The sequence below is a fragment of the Eriocheir sinensis genome, chromosome 57 (genome assembly GCF_024679095.1).
Source record: "Eriocheir sinensis breed Jianghai 21 chromosome 57, ASM2467909v1, whole genome shotgun sequence".
Lineage (NCBI taxonomy): Eukaryota > Metazoa > Arthropoda > Malacostraca > Decapoda > Varunidae > Eriocheir > Eriocheir sinensis.
Window position 1 is genome coordinate 8,137,853 of NC_066565.1, and position 25,883 is coordinate 8,163,735.

General features: G+C 50.5%; 2 long non-coding RNA genes across 22 annotated transcripts in view; both read left to right on the forward strand.

Annotated features, from left to right (window-relative positions):
- Nucleotides 1–16,863, forward strand: part of LOC126984805 (uncharacterized) — a 118,035-nt gene extending 101,172 nt beyond the window's left edge. For all 21 annotated transcript variants that reach the window (XR_007737842.1, XR_007737843.1, XR_007737847.1 and 18 more), the window contains one exon: nucleotides 16,393–16,863. This is a non-coding gene — a long non-coding RNA (uncharacterized LOC126984805). The remainder of the gene's footprint in view (nucleotides 1–16,392) is intronic.
- Nucleotides 16,864–20,555: 3,692 nt separating this feature from the next.
- On the forward strand, nucleotides 20,556–21,233 carry LOC126984812 (uncharacterized). Its single transcript, XR_007737878.1, has 2 exons — nucleotides 20,556–20,789; nucleotides 20,874–21,233. It is a non-coding gene; the product is annotated as an uncharacterized LOC126984812 (long non-coding RNA).
- Nucleotides 21,234–25,883: the final 4,650 nt, after the last annotated feature.

The window sequence follows — 25,883 nt, forward strand, 5'->3', positions numbered from 1 at the left end:
CTACGCTGACCATCCAATTACACGCCTTACACTCGTCAACAGAACCGCTGCAGCGGCTACTACGTTATATAGGAATAGATTACAAGAGTATACGTCAGGGAATTTCCTTTCTTTAGAGACTAGGGATTTTTCTTGATTTTGGGGATTTTTGTAGGGACATTTTGAAAGCCCATTTTTCAGTGATTTGGCCGTCCACCACCAAAACCACTGTTCCCTACAGGGATTAATCGAGCTAACGACCACCAAAACCACAGCTCCCTAAAGGGATTAATCGAGCTAACGCCGCCGCCGCAAAATAGCTCGCATTCATTACCTACCGTATGAAGCATCACTAGGTCTTCATATATTTTTTTTCTACAAACGTTTGGTTAGCGACGGTACGCTTGGTTAGCAACGGTACGCTTGGTTAGCGTTGGTACGCTTGGTTAGCGATGGTACGCTTGGTTAGCGATGGTACGCTTGGTTAGCGATGGTACGCTTGGTTAGCGACTAGCCCACGCATGTGAGACCAGGTCCACCACGCGTGGTTATTTTTTTTTTAGAACACGTAGCCCAACGCTGCCGTGCTGAGGGCCGGGTATAGCCCGGGCCTGTTCAGCCCGAGTCCCGGATGACCTTGAGTCATGGCTCAGGGCTGTTTTGGGGTGGTTAGCCATGGTATGCTTGGTTAGCGATTAGCCCACGCATGTGAGTATACGGTAGGGATTTTCCCTACTTTCGAGACTAGGGAATTTTTCCTGATTTAGGGATTTTTCTAGGGAAATTTTGGAAGGCCATTTTTCAGTGATATGGGCTCCCCCCCCCCAATACCCCGGTTCCCCACAGTTCCCCAGGCTTGTCTTGGGGGATTGGGGGGGCTGGGGTGCAGGGACGATAGCTTGTTTTAAGAGTAGACTGGATAGCTACATGGACGAGGACGACAGGTGGCAGTGAGGTGTGGGTGCAGTAGGGTGACGGGGTACTGGATGCGTGCCTAGTACCGCCGGTATAACGAGGATCAAGCCTCTACCTGTAACCCCTGTAACTACACCTCACCCATCGTGAGTAGTGGGGGGGATTCTGGAGCTGCCCTGTGTAGGCCACCCGGCCTCTTGCAGTTTCCCTATGTTCTTATGTTCTTATGAGTGGAGGGCGGCCTGTCTTGTGCAGGACAGCTTACCTACTTCTGCTGCATGAGAAGGTTAAGACTTCCCGGCGGCGGTGGTGGAGGTGTTGTCCTGGCAGTGTTGGGGCTGAGGGTGTCGCTGGCCAGCAGGTCCCCAGCGCTGGCCCGTGGGTGTGGAGCCTTCGTCGTCTTCTTCTTCTGGGGTGTTTTAGGGGGCTGGTTGGGCAGGGCCAGAAGGGATGCTGCTCGGGCCTCGGCGCGTGCTGTTGTTGTCACCTGGCAGTGTTGCCAACTGGAACTTTCCGCTACACGCACGAGCCTCAAACACGCTACATTGGACCACAAACGATACAAATTGTAAATGTATTTCCACATCAGACGAAATAATGTTATCTGCTGGTTACTGTATAGCCAGGTACCCAAGGCATCTTTTCTCGTGAATAATAACTTATTAGATTCTAATCAGTTTGGCTTCCGTACGTAAGGCTCACTCAGTTGTTGATCAGCTCCTTCTAACATATTGTTATGCCGGACGTGTTACTTGGGTTCCGTGTCGCCGTCAGGAGACTCCGTGGGAGGGAGATATGTAAACACTTTGCACAGCTTCTGTAGTTTAATATTCTTCCCTAGTAGTACACTTCACTCGGACTCTTCACTTACCACTAGCTTACTATGACTGGGACTCTCTCGCCCTCTTCTCCTATATATATCCAGAACAGTACAGTCTATAATGTTACAGTATATTTTAGATCATACAAGAACATGTAGCAAAAATATGTGCGAGTTGGCAATACTTCCCGCCTGGCGCCTGGCTCGCCTTGCTCCCCGCCCCCTTGCTCGTGTCTCCGGGAGCCTTCTAGAGGCCTATGGTCGCCGGGGGAAGCTTCCAGCACAACACTATCCCCCCCTCTTAATTGTGATCGTCCCGATCACACACTTAACTATATACAAACGTAAGAGAATTAATCAAAAACATAATAATCGTCGTATCGCTGTGGACGCCTGCGTTGTCTCTGTCTTCTGCTCGGTGCCTCCTGCACGTCTGTCTCCTGGTGCGCCTCGTCGTCGTCCGCTTCTTGGGGTGTCCCTGGAACATCTGCCGAAGCCGGGAGGTTATCTCCCTCGGCTGAAAGGTCCAGAAGGCTTAGGTCGTCGTCGACCTCCTCTCGGTCCTGGACGTCCCTTGCGTTTTCGTCGGCTGCTGGGTGTCTGTAGTTGTTCCAGGTGTAGTTTCCCGGACCGTGGTACCTCCATAGGCGGTTGACGTGGACAACTTTCGGCTTGGTCTTTTCCGTTCTCCGGAATCGGTAAGTCACGTCGGAGAGGCGTTCTAGCACAGTGTAAGGGCCTTCCCAGGGGCTCTGTAACTTCGGAGACTGTCCTTTCTTCCTCTGCGGGTTGTAAAGCCAGACTTGGTCTCCTTCCTTGAAGTTAACGTGGCTTGCCCTCATATTGTAATCGCGCTTCATGGCCTCCCCGGAGAACTTCAAGGCACCTCGGACTTGATGGTGCACCTCTTCCAGCCGTTCCTCTAGTTGACGGGCAAAACTGGAGGCGTCCCTTGGAAGGTTTTCTCCAGGAGGCCTTCCTGTCAGTAGGTCCACCGGCAATCGCAGCTCACGTCCAAACATCAGCTTTGCCGGTGAATACCCCGTAGTCTCGTGGGCGGCAGACCTGTAGGCCATGAGGAGCGCAGGCAGCTTCTGATCCCGTGAAGACTGATCATTGTTGCATTGCTTGGCCAACTCCTGGCCCAACGTCCAATTAAACCTCTCCACCATTCCATCTGACTGTGGGTGCAGAGGGGTGGTCCGGGTCTTCTTGATACCCAGAAGCTTGCAGCACTCAGCAAGGACTGTTGACTCAAAATTCCTTCCCTGGTCGGAATGGAGCTCGTTAGCCACACCGAAACGACAGAAGAACTCCTCCACCAAAACCTTGGCGATGGTAGTGGCTTCCTGGTCAGGGATGGCGTAGGCTTCCGGCCACTTGGTGAAGTAATCCATTGTAACGCAGATGTACCTATTTCCGTTCGTCGTCAGAGGCAAGGCTCCTGCTATATCCACTGCCACCCGTTCCATGGGGGCTCCAACCTGGTAGAGTTGCAATGGGGCACGGTGACGCTTCTTGGGGCCCTTCTTTGCACAGCACACCTCACACGCGTGACACCATTCTTCCACGTCCTTCCTCATGCCAACACAATAGAACCTTTGGCGCAGGCGACTCAGTATCTTCTTTACCCCAAGGTGTCCGCTGGTGATGCTGTCGTGCATTTCTTTCAAGACGCCTTCCCGGGACTTCACAGGTAGCACCGTGGACCAGTAGTGGTCAAGACCATCATGAGAGACCCAGCGTCGCTGCAACACCCCGTCGTCTATTCGAAGAGTGTCCCACTGAGTCCAGTAATTCTTGGTGGTAGGGCTTTCTCTCGAGATGACTTCCCACCCAGGTCGCGTTGACGACTGACTCAGCCACTCCATAATTGGTCTCAGATCTCGGTCCTCCCGCTGCAGTTTTCCCAAGTCTTCCCATGGCACCTCCGCTGTCTGTTCCACTGTAGTGCGGCGGCACATATTCTGGACGCTTTCCGTCTGGAGGCAATGTTGACACTCAGGTTGGCAGGGGCGCCGGCTCAAGCTGTCCGCGTTACCGTGTGTTAGCCCAGATCAGTCCACAATAGTGTAGTGATGCTGCTCTAGTTTACCTATCCAGCGAGCAAGCTGGCCCTCAGGGTTTTTCAGTGACTTCAACCACCGCAATGCAGCGTGATCCGTGCGGATGGTGAAAGTTGCACCGTACAGGTAAGCATGGAAAGTCAAGGCTCTTGACTACTGCCAGGAGTTCTTTCCGGGTCACGCAATAGTTTTTCTCGGCTGGGGTGAGCTTCTTGCTGAAGTAGGCCACAACCCGTTCCATGTCGGCACATGCCTGAGATAACACTCCACCAATCCCCTCATCACTGGCATCACAATCCAGTATAAAAGGCTTAGAGGGGTCTGGGTAGGTGAGTACGGGCGAGCTGATGAGGGCCTCCTTGAGCTTCTCAAAGGCAACCTGAGTTTCCGCTGTCCACTCAAACTTGCGCCCCTTCTTCGTCAGGAGGTGCAGTTGTGCAGCAATCGTAGCGAAGCCTTTCACAAACCTGCGGTAGTATGAGCACAACCCGAGGAAGCTCCGCAGCTCCTTCACGTTGGTGGGTGTCGGCCAGTCCCTTACCGCAGCCACCTTCTCAGGATCAGTGCGTACTCCAGCCTCGCTCAGGATGTGTCTCAAGTATTGGACCTCCTTTTGGAACAGACAGCATTTCTTCGGGCTGAGCTTATGGTGTGCAGCTCTAAACCGGGCGAAAACCTCTGATAGCCTTTCCATCTCCTGCTCGAAGGTCTGGCCAAAGACAATCACGTCGTCGAGGTAGATGAGTGCCGTCTTCCAGTGAAGTCCCTCCAGCACCCTCTCCATCAGCCGCTCAAACGTGGCCGGCGCGTTGCACAGGCCAAAGGGCATGACCTTAAACTGCCACAGGCCTTGACCGTAGGAGAAGGCTGTTTTCTCTTTGTCCTGTTCCGCCATTTTGACTTGGTGATACCCAGACTTCATATCCAGTGTTGAAAACCACTTGGAGCCCACCAAGGCGTCGAGCGTGTCGTCGATCCGTGGGAGTGGGTATGAATCCTTGATGGTGAGATCGTTGAAGGCTCGGTAGTCCACGCAGCACCTGAGGGAACCGTCCTTTTTCCTGACGAGCACTACAGCACACGCCCACGGGCTGCTGGACCGCTCTATTAACCCCTGTTGCCGGAGATCATCCATTACCTCATCCATCTCCTTGCGACGGGCTGGTGGCATCCTTCGAGGAGCTTGCTTCACTGGGCGGTGGCTACCTGTGTCGATGTGGTGCTCTACCAGGTCCGTACACCCCAAGTCCAGGTGTCCTGTGGAAAACACATCTGCATTCCTCACGAGAAGCTCCCTGAGCTGTTCCACTTGGGGCTCCTCTAGACACTTGGAGCTCCTGTCAAACAGGTCGCGCAGGTAGTCGGGCAGCTCCTCCTGGGGCTTCGTCAGGGTTCTCCTGCAGACACAGGTTCTCGGTTCCTGGTCGATCTCTTGGCACAACCCCACCATGGTCCCTTGTTCTATTTTCTTTGGACTGAAGGAGACATTGGCCACGACGACAGGCACTTCCGCTGCAGCAGGGTCTACCAGAGTACTGCCTACAATCACCCCGTTTTCTACCGGACATCGACTTCCACTCTCTACCACACACAGGCTAGCCGGGGGGGCACCCGTAATTTGACAGGGTAACAGCATCTCCGACCTCGCAGGGATAATGGTGGTGCGCTTGACCGTCACTGGCAGGTCTTCCTTGTTCACAGTCGTCAGTGGCACCCTCCTTCCTCCTACAGTCAGCTGCTTAGCGCGAAAGTCCAGCTCGCACCTGTGGGAGACAAGATAATCCATACCTAGGATACAGGGGTCGTCCATGTTAGCCACGTACACAGAGAGGGACTCTTCCTTTCCTCCGAGCTCAAACTTCACGTCCACTGGGCCTCTGAGCTCTGCATAGTGTCCAGTGACTCCGCACAGTCGATGCGACGTCTTACGAAGCCGACGATGACTCACCACGTCAGACCGCACCAATGTGCGTTCCGAGCCAGTGTCGACGACCACAGGCCACAACACTCCGTCAACCTTGCCCTCCACTTGGCAGCTCGTCATGGTGGTTCTCCTGCACATTGATATCTTCGGGGCATGTACAGAACAGACTGGTTATTGCCCCCGTGAACCAGTCCTTCTTAGTTTCCCGAGTGGTGGTCCCTCGTTGGGGGCACATTTTTCCGACACTCATTCTTCTAGTGCCCCTTTTCTCCACAGGTCCAGCACTTGGGTCCTTCTCTGGGTTTCTTCTTAGCGCCACCTTCATATTCCTTCTTCCTCTTATAGCATTCGTTCTCCTTGTGCCCAACCTTCTCGCAGTACCAGCACGTTCCTTGGAACCTGTCTGTGTCGCTGACAGCGCCCTTTCGTGCCCTAAAGCCAGAAGTCGAGTCGTCCCTGAAGCTTGACAAGCTAGACCTAACAAAGGACTCAAACTCCATGGCACGTGCCAGAGCTTCCTGCATTGATGTTGGCTTAGCTTGGTTCACTTGTATCTTCAGCTGAGGGCTGTCCAGGGCATCGATGAATTGATCACTCAGCAAAACCGTCAGCAGGTCAGGGGTGGCACCTGGGTATGCCTTGTGCGCCATGCTCTCAAGGTCCTGAGCGAGTTCCTGAAGAGACTCGCCGCGCCTCCTGTTGCGGGTTCTGAACCTAACCCTGAAGAGCTCGTTCTGGTGCTTGGTCCCATATCGTTGCTCCAGCGCCTGTGCCAGCCCGCTGTAGCTGCCCTTTGTCGCATTGTCGAGCTGAGCAAGGACCTCCAGCGCCGCCCCTTTCAGGCTAGTGGCCAGCTGTACCGCACATTCTTGGTCATCCCATCCGTTCCGAGCTGCCAACAGCTCAAACTGAGCGCGGTAAGCCTCCCAGGAGACCTTCCCATCAAACTCCTGAGGCTTCTTTCTAACAGGCGAACCCAGCAGATTCATGGGGCTGGCGGAACTTCTTGCGGGGATAAACTCAGGCGAAACAGGGCTCAAACTACCCCAGACTTGCGTAGGAGAAGCATCTTGGGTACAACTAGCCCCTGCAGGCACTGGCTGTCCGTTTCCAGCCAAGCAGTCTTCAAGGGCCTTCACTCTGTCACTTACTTCTAATATTTCTTTGTGTGTCGTCTCCCGTACCACCTCCATCTCTTGTTGAAGATTTGTGTGTTCTTTCTCCACTTCTATCAGGCGTTGTCCCAAGTTCGTGGTCACATCAGTCATTTCTCTTCGCACTGACTCACTTCCATCTTGTACTGCTTTTCGCTGTAGCTGTAATCCTGTGAAGCGATCTTCTAGCTGTTCTTTGAGTTCTTGGAGTGTTCCTTCTTGTTGTTGCTGTGCTCTTTCTTGTTGTTCTTTGAGTTCTTGGAGTGTTCCTTCTTGTTGTTCTTTGAGTTCTTGGAGTGTTCTTTCTTGTTGTTGCTGTGCTCTTTCTTGTTGTTCTTGGTGTGCTTTTTCTTGTTGTTCTTTGAGTTCTTGGAGTGTTCTTTCTTGTTGTTGCTGTGCTCTTTCTTGTTTCTCCCCCTGTAGTCTCAAGGCTTCCAAAAGTTCAGTCAACATGTCGTCCCTCTGGGCAGCTTGGGAACGAGTCTCCATGGCGAAAAAACAAATGGCTACACTCCTGACACCAGTGTTATGCCGGACGTATTACTTGGGTTCCGTGTCGCCGTCAGGAGACTCCGTGGGAGGGAGATATGTAAACACTTCGCACAGCTTCTGTAGTTTAATATTCTTCCCTAGTAGTACACTTCACTCGGACTCTTCACTTACCACTAGCTTACTATGACTGGGACTCTCTCGCCCTCTTCTCCTATATATATCCAGAACAGTACAGTCTAGAATGTTACAGTATATTTTAGATCATACAAGAACATGTAGCAAAAATATATGCGAGTTGGCAACACTTCCTGCCTGGCGCCTGGCCGCGCGGACCTCGCCTTGCTCCCCACCCCCTTGCTCGTGTCTCCGGGAGCCTTCTAGAGGCCTGTGGTCGCCGGGGGAAGCTTCCAGCACAACAATATAATAATCTCCATGGCCCCATTCAGTGTCTGTCATCTTTTCAGATTCAGTTATTACTAGTTATGAATTGTGTAATGGTGCCAATCGCTATAGGACCAGAACACTATATGGAAAGATTCCAATTTAATGATATGTAAGAGATAATTATCTTTAGGTACTGCAGTGCATTAGAAAAACTGCATGAAAATTGACTTTAAAAGAATCAAAACCATAATTTTCATATTACTCCATGGCCCCCAAGAAAGTATCCCGGGGCCATGGCCCCCAGGCTGGGAACCATTGATCTGGACCATCCATCAACCTTTTAGATGGCATACCAAAGTAGATTCATGACACGTAGATCGCAATATAAAGTGTAGATCGCATACCAAAGTAGATTCATGACACGTAGATAACAAGCCAAAGTAGCACCTTTAGAGGCTCATTATGATGTATCTTGCTTGAGGAGGCTTTTATTTATATCTCACAAACTTTATTATTACCCTACACACTTATTGTTGCTTTATAAACCTAAAGAGAACAGTGTGAGTACGAACTGGGCTATTTATAATAATTTCGCAGGTTGATAAGTATTTCGCACGTCTACGTGCGAAATACTCACGAGTTCTCGCCGCGCATGAGCAGATACCGATGTTACTAATTATTTGTCGGTCAAGTTATTTCGCACGACACCGGCATAACAATAGTTTCAGTGTTAAGAGTAATTACACAAATATGTATTCTGCTGGCGTGTAGGCACTTGTGGGGTTCCCTTCTCGTGGAACCCGTCTAGGTAAGATGTCTAGGTAGGTAAGGCAACACGAATCTGGCAGTGCAGTGTATAAGGGTAAGGTTGGGGGTTGTCATCTCCTACGTACAATACACACACTTGTTTTGGCAGCACAATGCATTACACGGGTGTGTGTCATAGGTAAGGTTGGGGTTGAATTATGGGCAAGACAGACGGACCCTGACCACAGGAAGGCCCCATGCACACGACTGCCCTGGCAGCCCCACACCTTCCCTGACAGCCCCAATCCTGCCCTGATGGCCCCACACCTGCCCTGATGGCCCCACACCTGCCCTGACGATCGCACACCTGCCCTGATGGCCCCAAACTTGCCCTGATGCCCTGACGATCACACCTGCCCTGATGGCCCCACACTTGCTCTGATGCCCCACACCTGCCCTGACGATCACACACCTGCCCTGATGGCCCCACACTTGCTCTGATGCCCCACACCTGCCCTGACGATCACACCTGCCCTGATGGCCCCACACTTGCTCTGATCCCCCACACCTGCCCTGACGATCACACACCTGCCCTGATGGCCCCACACTTGCTCTGATGCCCCACACCTGCCCTGACGATCACACCTGCCCTGATGGCCCCACACTCGCCCTGATGGCCCCACACCTGCCCTAACGGCCCCACACCTGCCCTGACGATCGCACACCTGCCCTGACGATTGCACACCTGCCCTGACGATCGTATATTTGCCCTGATGGCCCCACACCTGCCCTGATGGCCTCACACCTGCTCTGATGGCCCCATACCTGCCCTGACGTCCCCACACCTGCCCTGACGATCGCACACCTGCCCCGACGATCGCACACCTGCCCTGACGTCCCCACACCTGCCCTGACGATCGCACACCTGCCCCGACGATCGCACACCTGCCCTGATGGCCTCACACCTGCTCTGATGGCCCCATACCTGCCCTGACGTCCCCACACCTGCCCTGACGATCGCACACCTGCCCTGACGATCGCACACCTGCCCTGACGATCGCACACTTGCTCTGACGGCCCAGCACCTGCCCTGACAGTCCCACACCTGCCATGACGGCTCAACACCTGCCCTGACAGTCCCACACCTGCCATGACGGCTCAACACCTGCCCTGACAGTCCCACACCTGCCATGACGGCTCAACACCTGCCCTGACAGTCCCACACCTGCCATGACGGCTCAACACCTGCCCTGACAGTCCCACACCTGCCATGACGGCTCAACACCTGCCCAGACAGTTCCACACCTGCCATGACGGCCCTACGGGCAACACCTGCCCTGACAGTCCCACACCTGCCGTGACGGCCCAACACCTGCCCTGACAGTCCCACACCTGCCGTGACGGCCCAACACCTGCCCTGACAGTCACACACCTGCCTTAACGGCCCAGCACCTGCCCTGACAGTCCCACACCTGCCGTGACAGCCCAACACCTGCCCTGACAGTCCCACACCTGCCATGACACCCCCACACCTGCCCTGACAGTCCCACACCTGCCATGATGGCCCAACACCTGCCCTGACAGTCCCACACCTGCCATGACGGCCCCACACCTGCCATGACAGTCCCACACCTGCCATGACGGCCCAACACCTGCCCTGACAGCCCCACACCTGCCCTGACTGTCCCACACCTGCCATGATGGCCCAACACCTGCCCTGACAGTCCCACACCTGCCATGACGGCCCCACAAATGCCCTGGCAGTCCCACACCTGCCATGATGGCACAACACCTGCCATGACAGTCCCACACCTGCCCTGACAGTCCCACACCTGCCGTGACAGTCCAACACCTGCCCTGACAGTCCCACACCTGCCATGACGGCCCAACACCTGCCATGACAGTCCCACACCTGCCGTGACGGCCCAACACCTGCCCTGACAGTCCCACACCTGCCTTGACGGCCCAACACCTGCCCTGACGGTCCCACACCTGCCGTGACAGCCCAACACCTACTCTGACAGTCCCACACCTGCCATGACAGCCCCACACCTGCCCTGACAGTCCCACACCTGCCCTGATGGCCCAACACCTGCCCTGACAGTCCAACACCTGATATGACGGCCCCACACCTGCCATGACAGTCCCACACCTGCCATGACGGCCCAACACCTGCCCTGACAGTCCCACACCTTCCCTGACAGTCCCACACCTGCCATGACAACCCCACACCTGCCCTGACTGTCCCACACCTGCCATGATGGCTCAACACCTGCCCTGACAGTCCCACACCTGCCATGACGGCCCCACACCTTCCATGACAGTCCCACACCTGCCATGATGGCCCAACACCTGCCCTGACAGTCCCACACCTGCCCTGACAGTCCCACACCTGCCGTGACAGCCCAACACCTGCCCTGACAGTCCCACACCTGCCATGAAGGCCCCACACCTGCCATGACAGTCCCACACCTGCCATGATGGCCCAACACCTGCTCTGACAGTCCCACACCAGCCATGATGGCCCAACACCTGCCTTGACAGTCCCACACCTGCCATGACAGCCCCACACCTGCCCTGAGTCCCACACCTGCCATGATGGCCCAGCACCTGTCTTGACAGTCCCACACTTGCTATGACAGCCCCACACCTGCCCTGACAGTCCCACACCTGCCATGATGGCCCAACACTTGCCGTGACAGTCCCACACCTGCCATGACGGCCCCACACCTGCCATGACAGTCCCACACCTGCCATGATGGCCAAACACCTGCTCTGACAGTTCCACACCTGCCATGATGGCCCCACACCCACCATGACAATAGCGTACCTGCCCTGACATCCTCACACCTGCCCTGACATCCTGACACCTGCCCTGACATCCTCACACCTGCCCTGACATTCTCACACCTGCCCTGACATCCTCACACCTGCCCTGACATCCTGACACCTGCCCTGACATCCTCACACCTGCCCTGACATCCTGACACCTGCCCTGACATTCTCACACCTGCCCTGACATCCTCACACCTGCCCTGACATCCTGACACCTGCCCTGACATCCTGACACCTGCCCTGACATTCTCACACCTGCCCTGACATCCTCACACCTGCCCTGACATCCTGACACCTGCCCTGACATCCTCACACCTGCCCTGACATCCTGACACCTGCCCTGACATTCTCACACCTGCCCTGACATCCTGACACCTGCCCTGACATCCTGACACCTGCCCTGACATTCTCACACCTGCCCTGACATCCTGACACCTGCCCTGACATTCTCACACCTGCCCTGACATCCTGACACCTGCCCTGACATCCTCACACCTGCCCTGACATCCTGACACCTGCCCTGACATTCTCACACCTGCCCTGACATCCTGACACCTGCCCTGACATCCTCAAACCTGCCCTGAGAGCCCCACACCCGCCATGACAATAGCGTACCTGCCCTGACATCCTCACACCTGCCCTGACATCCTCACACCTGCCCTGACATTCTCACACCTGCCCTGAGAGCCCCACAACCACCATGACAATAGCGTACCTGCCCTGACATCCTCACACCTGCCCTGACATTCTCACACCTGCCCTGAGAGCCCCACACCCACCATGACAATAGCGTACCTGCCCTGACATCCTCACACCTGCCCTGAGAGCCCCACACCCGCCATGACAATAGCGTACCTGCCCTGACATCCTCACACCTGCCCTGACATCCTGACACCTGCCCTGACATCCTCACACCTGCCCTGAGAGCCCCACACCTGCCATGACAGCCCCACACCTGTCCTGACAATAATCCTTGATGGTCCCATACCTGCCCTGCCAACCCCACATATCATTGCCCTATTTCATGACAATCTATCGTCTGGTGCAGTGGTTCCCAATCTGGGGGGCATGCCTCCTTGGGGGGCCTGAGCTAGGTAAAGAGAGGGCGTGATTCCATCTGCCAAAAATTGCAGTTTTGCAAGAAATAAACACACACGCACACGCACACACACACACACACACATGATGAAGGAGTAACAAATGATGTGGGGCGTGAGGATTTCTTATAAATCAATAGGGGGCATCATGTAAAAAGTTTGGGAGCCACTGGTCTAGTGTCTTTATTTCCTTGGCATTTGCTTATGTGTGTCTATTCAGGGGAAGGGACAGTTAGTTCATGCATTATTTCCCCATTTCGTAACATAATCTATCACCTTGCGTCCATTTCTTTCCCAGTAGTTCTTTGTATTTTTCCAGCAGTTTATCATTTTCTTTTCTGTTCCTGTCCAAGAGATTTTGCCATAATTCAGAGGAAGGAGGAAGCACGCTGGTCTGTTGTGTTTCATCTCGTAATGTCCTTTTCGTAATTTCCAGCAGCAGCTTCCAATTATGTTTTCACTTTGTGTCACTTTGTATCTTCCAGAGGTTTGCGATTATGCTGTTACTTACTGTCTGGAAATGCTGCCTTCGTTGTGAGGATGGAAGAAGTAGCTACATATTATCCTCTGTATTAGTATAGCTACACACTATTATTCCATGATGTAATCTATTGCAATGTATCTTTTTGTACTTTCCAGCAGCCTGCAATCATGCCTTTCCTTCCTGTATTAATTGTGAGGATGGAAGAAGTAGCTACATATCATCCTCTGTATATACTATTAGAAGTAGCTACACTATTATCCCATATTGTAATCTATTGCAATGTCTCTTTTTGTACTTTCCAGCAGCCTGCAATCATGCCCTTCCTTCCTGTATTAATTGTGAGGATGGAAGAAGTAGCTACATATCATCCTCAGTATGTACTATTAGAGGCAGGTACATACTTTCCATACTGTAATCTATCGTAATGTATTGTATTGTATTTTCCAGCAGCCTGCAATCATGCCCTTCCTTCCTGTCTTGATCTTCCAACACTCAGTTCTAAGCACACAAGCACATGTTATCTTATTCCACCCCTTTGTTCTTCCTCCCTTCCTCAGTATCTAACCTTTCCTTGTTGGTTTCCATGAATAAGTTTTTTCCTTTTTGAGTATGTCTTCCTAATGTAACTATTAGTCTATGTTTTTTGTTTGTTTGTTCTAGTCCACACACACACACACACACACACACACGCATACAGACACACACCAGAATTGGTTTGGGAATTCTATTTTCTCATCAGCTTCCTGTCTATCCCCTGTCTGCCTGTAGCACCAGTAGGACCTCTTGGACGGCCCCAGCCCATTAGCGGAACAGGCGAATTTTATTTATAGTGGCTGCCGTGATGTGACTCCTGCTTCATTTACTGCCCTCAGCTGTTTCCTTTACCATAAAAAAAATGTAGGCATACATTCAGGGGAGGTGGTGGCTGAGTGGTTAGCGTGCCAGCCTCGCATTCGGTGCGTTGTCCATGATGGTTCGAATCCGCCGCTAACCACCTGGGATTTTTCAGTCACCGCCGAGTGGCCTAAGACTACCCACATGCTGTCCTGAAGACCACCTATCAACCCAGACTCTAGAAGAAGCTCTGCAGCACAAGTGGAATCAAGAATGAGCTCCGGGGGGCAGCATGAGCCAATAATAATAATGGCACCACTATAAACAATTGCCTGTGCCATGACGGGCTAGGGCCGACCATCAGGCTCATATGGATTAGCCTACCGGCGCTGTAGGCCACATGTAAAAAAAAAAAAAAAAAAAAAAAATCTAACTCTTCAAAATGCTATATGGATATATATTTCGTAACTCGTCCGCTGCAATTGGCACGGATTTTGCCTTCACTGGTAGCCTGGTAACATAATTATACTCCCAGGCCTTTCTCTGCCTCTCTGGTGGATAGTGGAGTGTTTCGCATGTGGTATTGGTGTGCTGGATATCCCTTCACTGGTAGCCTGGTCACTGGTAGCCTGGTAACATACACTCCCAGGTCTTTCTCTGCCTCTGTGGTGGATAGTGGAGTGTTCCTATGTGGTATTGGTGTGCTGGATATCCCTTCACTGGTAGCCTGGTAACATACACTCCCAGGTCTTTCTCTGCCTCTGTGGTGGATAGTGGAGTGTTCCTATGTGGTATTGGTGTGCTGGATATCCCTTCAGTGGTAGCCTGGTAACATACACTCCCAGGACTTTCTCTGCCTCTGTGGTGGAGAGTGGAGTGTTTCCCATGTGGTATTGGTGTGCTGGAAATCCTTTCACTGGTAGCCTGGTAACATACACTCTCAGGTCTTTCTCTGCCTCTGTGGCGGATATTGGCGTGTTTCCCATGTGGTATTGGTGTGCTGGATATCCCTTCACTGGTAACCTGGTAACATACACTCCCAGGTCTTTCTCTGCCTCTGTGGTGGATAGTGGAGTGTTTCCCATGTGGTATTGGTGTGCTGCATATCCCTTCACTGGTAGCCTGGTAACATATACTCCCAGGTCTTTCTCTGCCTCTGTGGTGGATAGTGGAGTGTTCCCATGTGCTATTGGTGTGCTGGATATCCCTTCACTGGTAGCCTGGTAACATACACTCCCAGGTCTTTCCCTGCCTCTGTGGTGGATAGTGGAGTGTTCCCATGTGGTATTGGTGTGCTGGATATCCCTTCCCAAGGTGCAGAACTTTACATTTTTCATCATTGCATTGTAGCAGCCACTTTTTGTTCCACTCCTAAAGCTTGGTGATGTCTTCTTGTAGGAAATCCACAGTCAAGGGGTTAAAAATAGGCCTTTCTGACAAACTGTTGCAATTTTTATAACACTCTTACTTCCCTTATAAAATTATATTACGTTGTTTGTCTGTCCACAACACAAGTCCTACAGCAATACTTCCTCTCCACAACACAAGTCCTACAGCAATACTTCCTCTCCACAACACAAGTCCTGCAGCAATACTTCCTCTCCACAACACAAGTCCTACAGCAATACTTCCTCTCCACAACACAAGTCCTATAGCAATACTTCCTCTTTGCAACACAAGTCCTACAGCAATACTTCCTCTTTGCAACACAAGTCCTACAGCAATACTTCCTCTCCACAGCACAAGTCCTATAGCAATACTTCCCCTCCACAACACAAGTCCTACAGCAATACTTCCTCTCCACAACACAAGTCCTATAGCAATACTTCCTCTCCACAACACAAGTCCTACAGCAATACTTCCTCTCCACAACACAAGTCCTATAGCAATACTTCCTCTCCACAACACAAGTCCTATAGCAATACTTCCTCTCCACAACACAAGTCCTACAGCAATACTTCCTCTCCACAACACAAGTCCTATAGCAATACTTCCTCTCCACAACACAAGTCCTACAGCAATACTTCCTCTCCACAACACAAGTCCTACAGCAATACTTCCTCTCCACAACACAAGTCCTACAGCAATACTTCCTCTCCACAACACAAGTCCTACAGCAATACTTCCTCTCCACAACACAAGTCCTACAACAATATAAGGATCGTAATGTTACGTCTACGTAAAGACGAGAAATAAGCAAACAGTGAGTGCTGGGCTGACGTAACCTTGCCTCGACGTACAGAGATCAAAGTGTGAATTGAAGTTACTTATACAAACATCTCGTAAGTAAGGTTGACAAATTATATTCCATCAGTTTAAATGACATAATCTTCCCTATACATACAGATCAAGGTAACATATGAAATGAAATGAGGTTACTTATACAAACATCTCGTAGGTAAGGTTGGCATAATTTATATTTTGGTAGTTTAAATGACATAATCTTCCCTCTACACACAGATCAAGGCAACATATGAAATGAAATGAGGTTACTTATACAAACATCTCGTAGGTAAGGTTGGCATAATTTATATTTTGGTAGTTTAAATGATGTAATCTTCACTATACATATAGATAATAGTAACTTACGACCTATGAAATGAATTGAGGTTACTTATACAAACATACCCTTATACAAACATACCAGTGAAATGAATTGAGGTTACTTATACAAACATACCAGTGAATTGAGGTTACTTATACAAACATACCAGTGAATTGAGGTTACTTATACAAACATACCAGTGAATTGAGGTTACTTATACAAACATGCCAGTGAATTGAGGTTACTTATACAAACACCTCGCAGGTTAAGGTTGACATAACTTATATATCGTTAGTTTAAGAGACGTAATCTTGCCTATACGTACAGAGATCAAAATAACATATCTCGAGGGTAGGATTCACGTAACTTGTATTTCATTAGTTTAAGGTTACGTATACTTACAATAACATCGTAAAGAGGGAAAGAATAAAGGAAAGAAAGAAGGTGTGTTGAAAGGTCATCTTATCGCCTACAAACACCAAGAGACAAACATTGGGGTGAGGGAGGGAGGGAAGGGTAGCAAACACACACACACACACACACACACACACACACACACACACACACACACACACACACAAATGAAATTATAAACACCAACCCACATACCCCAATCAAACACCTCCACACTAAACATCCTTTTTCGACCGTCCATGTTGAGAGGAGGAGGAGGAGGAGGAGGAGACGAGAGTAGACGTGGAGCCGCCAGCGATGGAGTTGGCGGCTGTTCCTCCGTCCTTCCCTTCGGCGGCTGCGGCGGGTGACTTCTTGGCTAGGGTAAGGGAGGATAGGTTAAGTTAGGAGACATTAGGTAAGGCTAGGTTAGGTTAAGTTAGGGGAGGTCATGTAGTTTTATCTTTTAGGGTTTAAGGGCAATAAAACAAAAAAGGCATAAAAAACACTAGGTCCTGCCCCTGAACAGAGAGAAGGAAAAATGACAACGGGGCATAATTACCAGTGAGGGGGCGAGTCTCTCAAACTTGTCGCCCACCATCCAGTGATTGTACCTGGCGAACAGCATCATGAGGGCCAGGACCAGGTTGGCAAACTGCTTCACACGCTCTGAAAGACACAGAAACTGCTCAGCAAGGACTGTAGGCGGGCATCCTCAACACTTCCCCTCACATCAACTCTTTCCAAAGGCCAAGAAAAGGTATCAATTGCATTCTAATGACATGAGGTAATCCAGCTTTCCAGACAGACAACAGATTGAAAATAGACAAACTATGTAGAGGAAGCATTAGTTTGAGAAGGCTATAAGAAAATCCAGCTTTCCAGACAGAGCAACAGATCAAAAATAGACAAACTATGTAGAGGAAGCATTAGTTTGAGAAGGCTATAAGAAAATCCAGCTTTCCAGACAGACAACAGATCAAAAATAGACAAACTATGTAGAGGTAGCATTATTATGAGAAGTCTATAAGAAAATCAAGCTTCCAGACAGACAACAGATCAAAATAGACAAACTATGTAGACATCTTTTCCAAAATTTCAAAATGGCGCACCTTCACCCTGCCTCGGAGTCCCCGCCTGGGGGGGGGACCACTCTATATACTATGATCAATAGTTTTAAGCCTGTAAAGAATAACCATTGTATAAAATGGAAATAAAGTTTCTGATTCTGATTCCTCTCCTTCCTTCCCTATCCTTTCCTTTCCCTTTCCATCCCTTCCGTTCCCTTCCTTGACCTTCCGTTCCCTTCTCCTCTCTTCAATTTCCTTTCCTCTCTCTTCCCTTTCTTTCCCTTCCCTTTCCTTCCTTGACCTTCCCTTCTGTTCCTTGACCTTCCCTTCTCTTCCCTTCCCTTCCTTGACCTTCCCTTCTCTTCCCTTCACTTTCTCAGCCTTCCCTCCTTTCCTCTCCCTTCCCTTCCGTTCCCTTCCCTCACTCACCTCAGCACTGCTCTTCAGAGGGTTGGTCAAGTTATACACAAGCTCGGAGGAGTGGAAGATGCACTGGTGAGGAGGCTGGAAGACCACGAGGGGCGGCGCCAGGCTCACCATTAGGCTGGGGAGGTACACGTGTTCCCCCTTGTTGCTTGCTGTCACCTCAAGCCGGTTGATCTTGCCTATGATGACCGAACTGTTATTGCTGGAAAGTGAGGTTAAGACAAGATTACAAGTGAAGTTTGAGGATGGAAGACTTGAACAGAGCTTGAGAACTTTGACACAGCTGAACCAATCGCATCTTAACGCACATTCTCCTCCCATCCCCCTCGGACTCACCCATCCAGGAACGCCACCTCGGTCTGCATGTCCACTTTGCACACCTCCTCCTCGCACCCCTTGGCTATGCTCACCACCACCGTCTCCAGCTGTTGAGAGCGTACAGGTTGAGAGAGAGAGAGAGAGAGAGAGAGAGAGAGAGAGAGAGAGAGAGAGAGAGAGAGAGAGAGAGAGAGAGAGAGAGAGAGAGAGAGAGAGAGAGAGAGAGAGAGAGAGAGAGAACTATCACTACAAGCTACAGAAACCCAGAGACAAAGACAGACAGAGACCAAATGAGAAGTAGACATAAAACAGCCATTATCAAGACACCTCTCCACCACAAATTGACCTCTCTCTTGGCCACTCTTTACTTTCGTCTATTATGGCAGCGGTGAGTAAGGGCCTTTTTTCTATGCACTTTTTGTTGCCCTTGAGCCGTCCCCTTTGTTGTAAAAATAAATAAAAGCTACAGAAATCCAGAGAGAGACAGAGACAGACAAAGACACAGAGAGACAGACACACAGACAGAGAGAGAAAATGAGAAGCAAATAAAACATCAAGAGAGACAGACACACAGGGAGAGAAAATGAGAGAAAAACAGAGACAAAGACATAGAGAGACCCAGACAGAGAGAGAGAAAATGAGAAGCAAATAAAACATCCAGAGACACAGACATAGACAGACCCATCAATTAAAAGCCACAACCAGAGATAGAGACAGAGAGACATGCGAACAAAGAAAAAACAGGGTCGCCAACTCACCAATCAGCTCCAGGGACGAGGAGTTCAGGAGACCGTACTCAAGCCTCATAATGATGTCACCGTCCGGGTCCTGCTTGTCCTTCTGCAAACACCACCAACAGCGAGGTAAAAAAAGTCACCGAGTCAAATCCTGCCACACCACACCACACCATACCCAGCCACACCACACACCACACCACACCATACCCAGCCACACCACACCATACCCAGCCACACCACACACCACACCACACCATACCCAGCCACACCACACACCACACCAAACCCAGCTGCACCACACACCACACCCAGCCGCACGACACACCACACCACACCATACCCAGCCACACCACACACCACACCAAACCCAGCTGCACCACACACCACACCCAGCCGCGCGACACACCACACCACACCATACCCAGCCGCACCACACACCACACCACACCATACCCAGCCGCACCACACACCACACCACACCACACCCAGCAGCACCAACCACACCACACCACACCACACCATACCCAGCCCCACCACACCACACCACACCACACCCAGCCGCACCACACACCACACCACACCACACCATACCCAGCCCCACCACACCACACCACACCCAGCCACACCACACACCACACCACACCACACCATACCCAGCCCCACCACACCACACCCAGCCACACCACACACCACACCCAGCCTCACCACACACCACACCACACCATACCACACACCATACCATACCCAGCCGCACCACACACCACACCATACCCAGCCACACCACAAACCACACCCAGTCACACCACACACCATACACCATACCCAGCCACACCACACCACACCCAGCCACACCACATTACTCTCCCTTTTCCTTCCTTGGGATTTCTTTCCCTTGCTGCCTTTCCTTCCCTTCCCGTTCTTGGGCTAGCCTTCCCTTCCCTACTGCAGCCTTCCCTTCCTCTTCCTCCCCTTCCTCTCCCTCCCATCCCCTTCCCTACCTTGGTCACTATAACTACTGTAGGCAGACACACTTCAGAAGTGGATCTTCATGTGCCTGGCAATGTCTCTCTTTGTCTTAAAGAGCTTTCCACAAACATCACACTTGAACTCTCTAAGGCCATAGTGCCTGAAGACATGTCGATTGAGTGCCTGCTTCACACTGAACCTCTTCCCGCACTCTTCACACTGACTTTTTACACCAGTGTGTGTAGTAGGTGTGTGTATCAAGGTGACTCTTCTGGATGATGGATGAATTTTTTCACACATTCCTTACATTCATAGTTCTTCACACCAGTGTGTGTAAGGGTGTGTGTATCAAGGTGACTCTTCGGATGAATTTTTCCCACATTCCTTACATTCATAGTTCTTCACACCAGTGTGTGTAAGGGTGTGTCTATCAAGGTGACTCTTCCGGATGAATTTTTTCCCACATTCCTTACATTCATAGTTCTTCACACCAGTGTGTGTATGGGTGTGTCTATCAAGGGTACTCTTCTGGATGAATTTTTTCCCACATTCCTTACATTCATAGTTCTTCACACCAGTGTGTGTATGGGTGTGTCTATCAAGGTCACTCTTCTGGATGAATTTTTTCCCACATTCCTTACATTCATAGTTCTTCACACCACTGTGTGTAAGGGTGTGTCTATCAAGGTCACTCTTCCGGATGAATTTTTTCCCACATTCCTTACATTCATAGTTCTTCACACCAGTGTGTGTAAGGGTGTGTGTATCAAGGCTACCCTTCCGGTTGAATTTTTTTCCACATTCCTTACATTCATAGTTCTTCACACCAGTGTGTGTAAGGGTGTGTGTATCAAGGCTACCCTTCCGGTTGAATTTTTTCCCACATTCCTTACATTCATAGTTCTTCACACCAGTGTGTGTAAGGGTGTGTGTATCAAGTTGACTCTTCTGGATGAATTGTTTCCCACATTCCTTACATTCATAGTTCATCACACCAGTGTGTGTAAGGGTGTGTGTATCAAGTTGACTCTTCTGGATGAATTGTTTCCCACATTCCTTACATTCATAGTTCTTCACACCAGTGTGTGTAAGGGTGTGATATCTGAGGCCTCCCCTTGTGGTTAATTCTTTTCCACACTCCAGACACACAAACTTCCTCTCTCCTTTGTTGCTGGAGTTGCCAGCAGCCAGTTGCTTCATCTGGTGACCACTGACCCTCCTGCCCCCTGCAGCAGTCTGCTCCTGCTTGTCCTGGCCACTCATGCTGCTGTCCAGCCCTGCAGGTGAGGCGGCCCCAACCTTTGCGGCGGCTGAGTGTGTTGTTGTTGTCCTCGTTCTTTCCTTGTTCTCTTTTCCTCCACACACCGGAGGCCTAGGGTCCGTGGTCGTGGTCGAGGGTAGACGTGCCCGTGAGAGCTCTGTAAAAGTGAAGGAATTCTCCAATAGTAATATTGCCAGATGAATGAATCGTTCGAAGAATAATCCGTCTAGTAAGAAGGCGGGCACAAAAACCAAGGATACTGTTGGATCTGGCAAAACAAGCCTTGCGACTGGGGGCGGGGATGATCAGCTGACAGGGGCAGACGATAGCGACGCAGATAAACAAACAGACACATGCCCAGTCTGTAAGGTTAAGGTTGGTGAGGAAGACAAGGCTCTAGGCTGTGAACTATGTGAAATGTGGCACCACATAAAGTGTGAGGAGGTCACTGAGGCAGTGTATAATTTCCTGAGCAGCAATCAAGTAAGTAAGATTCACTGGTATTGTACCAAATGCGATATTGTTGCGGGGAAATTGTTCAAACAAGTAACCAACACATCCAAGAGACAGGATAAAGTAGAAAGACGTATGGATGCCCTGGAAACTAAAACCACTGAGGCCTTAGAGGAGATCAAGAGTGATGTCAAGAATCTGAAGGAGGAAATTAGAGATGATATCAGGTCTCAAGTGAACAGTGAGTTCAAATCTAGGATTGATGAAGTCAAGCAGAAAGTTGGGGAGGAAGTCAAGAGTGTGATTAATGAAGCAGTGGAAAGCAAAACAGTTGATATAACAGTCGACACGAGGAACAAAGCAGGGCGGATCCAGAAAATCAATTTTGGGGAGCCCGCTGGTAAAATTTCATAAGTTAGCGACAGCCTCAAACAGTGAAGACCAATGGATAGTGATGGCGGTTCTTTGCTTAAAATCCGCAGCCCGAGCAATCAACGTATATGTGACAAATGAATTTTTCTTGTATCTATATATGAAGTGCAATCAATATTAAGCTGGCAAGCAATAACAAGAAACAATTCAAATTGCACATCCAACCCGTAAAAAGGCAGATCTGAACAGGTAGAAATCATCACCATACGATCACTCGAAGAAAACTAAATGTTTATTTCGCTATGTAAGCAGCAAGGGTGATCATAATACAGGTCATATATAAATTACAAACCTGACCTTTACAAAAAAGAGCTATTATGTGAAATTAGACGCAGCTGAAGATAAAAAGGAATTCTTATAGGGATTCTTTTACATGGGATTGAGGTAACACATTTGCAAAGATTGGCTGATCTAAAGAAATATATTTACAAATTCCCAAGTATTCAACAAGTGCCTCACCAAGCAAAGAGTAGTCGGCGGTTTTTTTCGCCGAATTTGCTTATCAATCTCTCGACTGAAATGGGGATATCATGGTGGACACAGAGGAGGGCAAGCCCGTTCAGGCGCTCTTGGCCGACGGTACTCCTCAGATGCTGGTGCTGGCGTGTGCCTGGGCTTCTTTGATCGTTTGGAAGACCGGAACAGATAATCCCCAGTGCTCCGCTTCTACCTTCACGAGTGTCAGGGATTCAATGTCGAGTTCGTAGAGCTTCGCCACTTGAAGCACAACCGCATGCAACATCCGTTTCTGGGCCTTTGAGGAGTTGCTTGAGCTGAAGTGCGACAGGCACTGTGTCGTCACCGAACCGACTCTTCAACTCAGCCAAGATGTGGTCCATGAATGGAATGTACACCGCCCGGCGGTAGTACTCCTCAGCATTCTCGCACGGAACATTTGATCGCTGGGTCTGTCGTCCACAGAGTCGTGGCACAGGGATGGTGTCATGCGATGACCCCACCTCGACCAAAAGCTCTTCCGCTTTCGTGAACACGTCGTGAAAATGATTCTCCGCATCTGCTCTGAACTTGGCAAAAATGGTCTCGATGCCACGGCATCGGCTGACACCAGGTGGCCATCTTTCCTCTGAAGTTTGGCTCGGCTCGAGAGTATGTGCCAATATACACTCCACTACAACCAGTCCAACGAGAAAGCAGGAAACACGTATGGCGACGAGAAGGAGCCCAGCGGTGGCGTCAAGTTCCTCCTCGAGAAAAACAGCGATGACAGGCAGAAATTCAACGAAAACCATCATTCTGTCATGCCTCTCAATCCACCTGGTGGGGCACAGGGGAACAAGCGTTTCGCACTTGGCCGAGGTAAGCTTGACAACCTCTGTGAAGCGGAGAGAGCGCATATTTGAAGAATGAACGAAGTTGTACACCTGGGTCAGTGTTTGAAGAGCGATCTTCACTTCCTGGACGTCACACGCCTTCGTCAGTACAAGATTCTGTCGGTGGCTAAAGCAGTGGATTGGCTTGGCCAGGGTGTACTTCTTCATGAGTACTGCGGCACACCCTTTGAATGTTCCCACCATGGCACTTGCTCCATCGAAACCAAGTCCCCTGCACTTGGCCATGTTCAATCCGAGGTCTTCAACGGTGCACAAAAGGAGCCAGGCTAAACCTTTACCAGTGAGGTCATGAGCACGCACAAAGGCAAGGAAGTCTTCCCTTATTTCCTCTTCCAAGTGCTGAATGATGATAGTGGCCTGCACTAAAATTCACTTTCTGCTTGCATGTGAGGAATGAGGTCACAAAGATTTTTTCCTAGGCCTTTAAATCTTGCTCTATAATATTCAATATATGATTCCGGAACTTAAATACTGAAAATAAATAAAGAAAATCCTGAGTTCTCCAGAAATGCAACAGAAAGGTACCAGTTTTCGTTTTGACTTTCAGAAAGTGGACATTTTAGCAGATGGGGGGGGAGGTCATCCAACACCCCCAGCCCCTCCCCCCCCTAGGAACGGCGTACTACGGCCCTGTACGAGTATGTAGATTGTTAGATGAGTGCGGGGCCATAAGAGCGCGGTGCCCTGGCCCTGCAGGAGTGAAAAATTACATCAGACACCGAAAAAATTTAAATCTTGCCTGAGCATCCCGTCCACCTCCGCATAGTAAAGCCCAAGGAACCATAGAGGAGGAATTTTTTAAAGTTTGGAGGACAGCGTCCAGAGCTATCTAGCGGCGGCCGGCTTCGCTCCCCAGCTCTCTAGCTTTTAAGGGGTATCTTAAATATATTTTATGTTTTCTCAATTCATGGGTATTTCAAATATTTTAGTTATCCTAATATTTTTGGGGGGGGGCCCGGGTCATCTGGCTCCCCACCCCCATATCCGTGCCTGCATATGCCTACAGCCGACGACACATTCTGTATTATACAGTAGAGCCCCATTTAGCGCAAGAATTAGGTGGATGAACGCGGTCGCGCTAACTGAATTCGCGCTAATTGAATAAAGTAACCAATATGAAAAAAGTTATTTGGTGCAGACGTGGGTCTGACTTTTGGGTTTGATAATTACTCAAAATACGCAGTCATCAGTTATCGAGCCGTGATGGTGACTCTTGCGGCCCAAGGTGTTGGCGGCGGCAGCAAGTGGGTGTGACAAGAGTTCGGCCCCAGCAAAGGTTCGGCGGGCAGGGTGTGGGCGTGTGTGGGCGTCGTGCCCGGCCAGGCCGACATCAAACTCGTTATTATCGAGCGTGTTACGGTGACGGTGGCCACTCAGTCAATAGTGACGCCTTGCCTCATCTGCCCCGCCATGGCAGGTAATAGTAACGCCCCGCGGGGCCGATGCGGCGACGCCCCGAGGATGGCGGCAGAGGCGGCGGCGTGGTCGGGCCACGGAGTGTGACAGTAGCTGCTGCAGTGCCACACGGGCGGCGATCTGTGCACCGCCCCCAGCAGGAGGCGGCAGGTGAAGCGGGCAGCCTCCGAGGGGGGCCAGGGGGGGGTAGGACGACGTTAGGGAGCATGAGAGACTGGGACCGTGTGGGAAGTGGTGGCGGGGGGCTGTGTTGTGGTGTGAGGCAGGCCACCCAGGCCACTGTGCATCATGGCAGCTTGGCGCAATTTTCAAAATTCAGTCGTGGTAGCTGTTCGCGCTAACTGAGGCTTTCGCGCTAATTAATTTTTTTCTTGATAGATGGTGGCTCGCGCTAATTGCGGTTCGCGCTAATTGATCTCGCGCTAAGTGGGGCTCTACTGTAGTTGCAGCACATTATAAGTGAGTCAGTTATGTACCGACTATCCACATACACTCAAGATTTTCTGAGGGGAATTTTTGCCCCCCGGAACAAAGTGAGTGCAGAGGTGAAGGAAGATTTGGCAAAATCCTACAGGGATGTCTTGAAGACAGAGGCATCAAAGGTTTGCAGTGGGTCTAGTACTGAAGGAGCTACTGCTTTTGGGCTCCTCAATGCTCATAATGGTAAAGAACTGTTGGATAAAACTACCAATCAAGTACAAAATAGATTAGACAGGAAAAACAACATTGTCTTGTATGGTATCCCAGAGAAGGTGAAAGAGGGCATGAACTTGGCAATTAGGT